Genomic DNA, 6665 nt, shown 5'->3' with positions numbered 1-6665 from the left:
AAAAAAGCTTTAAAGCACAACAGGAACTTAGAACAGAAATTTTGGTGAATCTAGGAACCCATCCGCACTATACATTTAAAGCACTATTATACCACTTTAAACAGTCATGGCTTCCCCCTACATATACTTTGAAGAAGCCTGTTTTTACCCCAAGGATCACTGTTTAAAGCTGCAATCCTAACCATGTCTACTGAGAAGTAAATCTGATGGGGAATTTTATTTATACATGCCTGTGTAATACTGTCGTGTCTATGTCATTCTGATGTGTTAAATCCTGATTGGTAGATGCTGAAGTCTTTGTCCTGAAATGTATAAAACCCCCAGACAAACAGTGCCAAGTTGCAGTTCTCCACTCACTAGGAGGGAGACTGACCAAGTGTACACCTGTCATCCAATAAAGGCCGACCTTTTTGCTGCAAGCCTGTGTCTTCAAAAATTTTATTCAAGGACCCCCAGCAAAAGATCCCAATGGAGAAATACAAAATTCTCCATCAAATCCAATTTAATTCAATGGTGCTTACTCCCAGGTAAAATGGGTGTTAGGAATGCAGCCTGAGGCTGCTGCCCTGGGCACATTTACATGAGAGTAAAACTACTTAACACATCACATTTAAAGCATATCCCCCCTTCCAAGAATCCTGGGAACTGTAGTTTGTTAAGTATGCTGGGAATTGTAGCCCTACGAGGGGTAAACTACAGTTCCCAGGATTCTTTGGGGTGCGTGTGTTTTAAATGTGTTTTAAATGCATGGTGTGTACGTAGCCTATGTACCACTGAACTAAATAGGACTTGCTTCTGAGCAGACAAGTATAGGCTTGCATTATAAGTGTTCGAGCCCCAGGCCCCCACCAGATCTTTAGGAACACTTTAGAACAATCTCTCAGTAATTCTTCTTGTATCTCATGTTCGTCACAACCACACACTCTCCCCCTTTTTTTGCTGTTGGGTTGAGAATGAGATCCTTGTTGATGCCTTCTCTCACAACAACAGGCGTCCCTAGGAGCCCATCAGAATGAAGGCACAGTGTTTGCTACTGAGATGAGTCTTCTCCATGGCTGACTCATCCCCTTTCTATCTAATTGGCTCCAAGGACAGGAGAAGACAAGGAAGCATGTTAGAAGGCTCTTCTCGGTGGCTCACAAATTCCCCTTTCATGCTGACTGGCTCACAAGATGCTGGAGACATAGAGACCCTGCTCCCAAAAAAGTAAGGGGTTTACGACTACACCCCTGCCCTTTACCTCAAGCACCAAAATGCCTCGGGTAGCCCTGATCATTGCAGTATTTAGTTACTGCACCCACAATATATGCATACCAGAAGTGGGGAACCTTTTTTTCAACCCCAGGGCCATGTTCACTTCTGGGCAAGCTTCCGAAGGCCACATTGGCAGTGGTGGGTGCGGCCAGAGGTAAAAGTGAGCCGTGCACAGCACACGCCAATTTTGCCTTTGCAGAGTAGGCTAGTTTCCACACCCCCTTCTCTCTATCCTCCCTCCAGAAAAGCAAGAGGTATTATCAGAGTACAGGGGCATGTCCCAGCTGGGCAAAAACCACTTGGAGTCCAAAGCAGAGCCCGTGAGGGGTGTGGCCTGGGGAGAGTGGGTGTGGCCTGGGGAGAGTTTTGACAGCCGTGTAGAAAGGGCTGGAAGGCCACATTTGGTGCCTGGGCCTGAGGTTATCCACCTCTGGTAAAGATGATGGGAATGCGAAATTGCAGTTCAGTGCTTCTGTGATATTATCCGTGAAGCCATTAGAAGACCTGGCAGAGGATATCTGAAAACAAGAAGCTAAGATTGCTATTAGACCCACTGCTTCCTTCACCATGCCTGGAAGCAAGAGGGCAATTCCCCCCCCGACTCCCCGTCAGAACATCCCCTGCTACACAAGCTTCACCACTTCATTCAGAGTGGAGTCTTGAGAGCACGCTAGTTTCTTGCGCATGAATTAACACTTTCAGCTTATGGCGGTAAACTAACAAACGGACAATTACTTTTTATAGCCCTTTAGGAGAGCCAGCCTAAGGGAGCAAAACGTAACAAATGAAGATGCATTTGACAGCTGTGGAGGCTGGTCACTGGGGCAAGGTGGGGCGCAGCCCTACCATTGTTTTTGCTGCACCCCACAATCCAGAGCTATAGCCCAGCAGTCTCATGGGCCCTAAACCGCTTGTCATTCAGAAACTCTTTTCCATCTGCATCTCTTGGTACAAGCAGACCAGAAAAAATTACAGGTGCATGTCGGTATTTGATGATGATTCTTAGAAATGTGACATGTCTAGGTATTCACTTTTGATGCTTTTATCTTGGAACTGCTGAAGTGTCCACTGTGTATTTTTAAAGGTGGAGCTGGGAAGTAAACCTGAATAAGTTGACTCTGCCTGCAGTAACCCCTCCCGGCTCTGCCTCCTGTTAGCTAGGTTACCTACTGCCCCACCAGTTGTGGTGGTCACTAGGGATGGGTGAGAATTTCAATTCAGTTCGCATTTCAAGCAGAATTTATCAAATTTGCAATTTCCGAAACAATATGAGAACCGATCTACAGCCATCCTTCAGAAATCGTATTCATTAGAATTTTGGGATGCCGTTCGCCAACTAAGCAATATTTACAAAAATGCATATATTAGGGGAAAGTGTGCATAAAAATGAATACAGGAGTGAAAATAACAGGCAAAAGGGTGTGAAATGATGAGAAACGGCTTGCAAAAATGTGTACCTTTGTCAAAACCGCCTACAAAAGTGTATTTGGAGAAATTTGCACTAAAATGTTGGAGAATTTTTATGAGGATATTTTTTTAATCGCAGATCGCTGTAGAAATGTAGAGAACTGAATTTAACATTGGAAATATGAGAAACTGAGAGAACCAAAACAGACAGGTCTTTCCATCCCTAGTGGTTACCAGCTGCCACTGATTTGACAGGATTTCAAAACAGAAAATGTTCAGAATATTGGGAGTAAAATACCAACGCATGTTACAAGTAGCCTGACCTGGGGGGGGAGGATAGACAGAAAGGCAATCTATTCTTCCCTCTTCCAATTCCTCCTCTAAAGGGCTTGTTGCTTTTCATAGCCTTTGCTCCTCCCCTTCCTCCCCTCTCTTCCTGTCTTTGTTCTCAGTTAAGGCTCCCTGAGTGGAAGCCGCAGGCTGCTTCAGCATGAACGATGTTACCTCTTTGTAGTCATAAACCTTAAGTTCCTTTATTCTTTCAACTACTGGTCTTAGTTATTTTTGTACTCCGCTGCAATACATATCTACCAAAAAACTCTAACAAAGAGTAGGATTTTCTGTTTGTGGCATTGCCTCTCAAGGATGCTTTGGAAGGGGGGGAAGGCTTCATCTGGGGGCTTTGTTACCTGCCGCTGCAGTATGATGTGTCACATGCTGCAGAAAGAGAGATCTCTCCAAGGATCAGAAGCACATTATTGCCCAATTCAAAGAGCTCATTCTGACCTTTTAAAAATCTAGCCTGGATGCTGGTCCATGAGGGCAAATGGTGACACTGCCCCACCAAACTCACTTTGCCTTCCACCAGCCCCTTCTTACTTACAAGCTGTCCAAGCCTCCTGCACCTCCATGTTGCCCTTGTAAAACTCAGCAGGGAGGAGGATCATGTCTCTCCTGCCTCTCTGGATGGAGGACAGAGACAGGTGCAAGAGTAGGTGTAGAAACAAGCCTTCTGTGCAAAGGTAAAATGGACATTTGGTACTCTGTCTGTTTTTGCCTCTGGCCCTGCCAGCCACTGACCCTGTAGCCCTTGGAAGCTTGCCCAGTAGGGAATGCGGTCCCCGGGCTGAGAAAAAGGTTCCCCACCCCTCTCCTACAGGATGTAATGGACAGGTCTAATTTGCATAGCCCCACCTCTTATTTGTTTATTTATTTATTAGATTTATATCCCATCCTTCCTCCCAGTAGGAGCCCAGGGCGGCAAACGAAAGCACTAAAAAACACTCTAAAACATCATTAGAACGGACTTTAAAATATATTAAAGCAAAACATCCTTAAAAACATGTTAAAACAAAACACCTTTAAAGACATTTACAAAAAAACCCCTTAAATTAAAATAAAGTTTTAAAATGCATTCAAAAGCAATTACAACACAGTCACAAACTGGGATAAGGTTTCTACTTAAAAGACTTGGTGCAAAAGGAAGGTCTTCAGTAGGCGCCAAAAAGATAACAGAGATGGCGCCTATTTAATATTTAAGGGGAAGGAATTCTAAAGGGTAGGTGCCACTACACTAAAGGTCCGCTTCCTATGTTGCATGGGAAGGACCTCCTGATAAGATGGTATCTGCAGGAGGCCCTCACTTGCACAGCGCAGTGATTGACTGGGTATATAAGGGGTAAGACTGTCTTTCAGGTATCCTGGTCCCAAGCTGTATAGGGCTTTGTACACCAAAATCAGCACCTTAAACTTAGCCTGGTAGCTAATAGGTAACCAGTGCAATTCATTCAGCAGCAGCAGGGTGACATGTTGGTGATACCCTGCCCCAGTGAGCAGTCTTGCTGTTGCATTCTTGGAGTGAGCGGGAGGTGCAATGCAACCCAGGATAGCTTCCTTATCCACTGAAGAGGATGACCTTACCACAGGAAGCCTAACATTCTTTTCACTATAGCGGTGTCTCCCAAACGATTTTTCCTCGCCGACCACATGAGAAATCACTGGTGGTCTTGGTGGATCATTACATGGTTTTTCAGCCTGTTGTCGCAATTGTAATGCACTGTGCTAGAGTTTTCATTTAATTTTCTAAGTTAATTTCATTTTTAAATTTAGTTTTTTGCCTGTCGTATTTAAAGCAATGCGCTATGCTAGCCTCTTGGGCTGCATGATTTTTGCTTATATTGTTATTGCTGCTTTGATCTCTTATATTGCATTTTAATTTAATTACAATTTGAATTCCATAGAATTCAAATGGTAACACCATAAGATATGATATAAGAAATAAAGGCAGCAATAAAAAGACAAGCAAAAATCAATCTGGCTATTTAATGTAGACATGCCATGGACCACCTAAATGAGGCTCCTGGAACCACAGCTGGTCCACAGATCACAGTTTGGGAACCGCAAACTGCAATAATAGTTAATCATGTTGCTTCCATTAGTTGGTTTTTGTTGCTAGAGGGTGTAAGGAGAGCGGATTAGGCTAGCTTAAATCATTTGGCCCTTGTATTTCAAGATACGCATGCGAAGGATCAGGGAGGAAACCCGCTTGACTCTGAACAGCAGTAATTATAACATAATGTGGAGTCATTATAATTATTGCTAAAATCCCTGTAAGAACCTCTTAAAGTGGATGAATCTTTTGATTCTAAGGGAGAGTCATAAGAGCGGGATTAGCCGGAGTATCAATATTTGTATTACGTTAATTGAAGGAAGCCTTCATTTTGTTAAGGGCTAATGTTGCTGCACAGATTCGTTTACCCCCTCAAATCAAACCCACAAAAAGGTAAAACAGCAAGCTAAAGCACTCCATTATTATTTGTGCGACAATCACATGTGGCAGATTTCACTGCAGTTCATCTTTGCTGCTATTGGTCAAAAAACGAACTGTGCATGTAAGGGACCCTCGACACCACTGGTGGCTAGTGCCCATTGGGACTGGTGGGGCGGAAGGCAGGGAGCCCAACAGTAGGTGGAGCCAGAGCCAATGACAGGCGGAGCCAATTGCCCCCATCCTCCTCCTTGCTGACTTCTACAGTGGCAGTACTGAGACTGAGGAGGAGGAAGCGGACAGCCAGTGTTCCGGATTGGTTGTAAGTAAGAAGTGAGGCAAGTAGGGGGACTGGCTAAGGGAGACTGCGGTTTGGTGGGGTGGCAATCCATTTACCCTCATGGACCAGCCTCCACTGCTTTGGCACCACCCCAACATTGTGATTCCTATGGTGGTTCAATTTAGCCACATCTTATCCTTACTGGTTTGCTTTCAGTTGCAAGCGGAATAGCAAATCTGCTGTTCCACTTATGGAACAAGAAACACTCTGTAGCCAGATGGATTATCCCAATTTCTCCAGCCCAAATGTTGCATGTGTCATTTTGGGGGGGTGATTATCATTGGGCCTTTGGTGTGGGGCAGGGATGCGGAACTTCAAGTCCAGGAGTCAAATTTCCAGGGCTCTCTGGCTCTTTTGCATACGGCCATACTACCCTGAACATGCCCAATCTCGTCTGATCTCGGAAGTTAAGCAGGGTCAGGCCTGGTTCATACTTGGATGGGAGACCGCCTAGGAATACCCGGTGCCGTAGGCTTAGAGGAAGGCAGTGGTCAACCACCTCTGAATACCTCTTAGCAGGAAAACCCTATGAATACATCCAAAAGATTCATAGGGTCGCCATAGGTCGTAATCGACTCGAAGGCATATAACAACAACAACTGGCTCTGTATTGCTGGAGACTAGACTGTTCGTAGGGCTAGTTTGTTCCACTTGCAGCAGAACTTGTTAGGGTGCAGATGAAGCCCCTTGCCCATGTTGGAAGTGTGGCAAGAGCAACTCCTATTTGGTTCTGTTTACATACCTAAGGGAAGATAGAGAGAGAGTCCTCCAGCTGGCTAGACTGCCTATCCTTACCTATGTTCCTCTACCTGTCTTCCTTCCATTGTAAACTGATACTCTCAGGGAGCTGACCTCACTTCCTGCCTTTCCTTCCTCCTTCTTCGCAGATCAGCTGAG

The 6665-nt window shown here is 44.8% G+C and overlaps 1 pseudogene; it reads left to right on the top strand.

Annotated features, from left to right (window-relative positions):
- The first annotated feature begins 6124 nt into the window (after positions 1-6124).
- Positions 6125-6243, top strand: LOC133373585 (5S ribosomal RNA; annotated as a pseudogene).
- The last annotated feature ends 422 nt before the right edge of the window (positions 6244-6665 follow it).

This window comes from Rhineura floridana, chromosome 19, assembly GCF_030035675.1.
Source record: "Rhineura floridana isolate rRhiFlo1 chromosome 19, rRhiFlo1.hap2, whole genome shotgun sequence".
Classification (NCBI taxonomy): domain Eukaryota; kingdom Metazoa; phylum Chordata; class Lepidosauria; order Squamata; family Rhineuridae; genus Rhineura; species Rhineura floridana.
The sequence above is the reverse complement of the archived record's forward strand: the minus strand, read 5'-3'. Positions and strand labels throughout refer to the sequence as shown.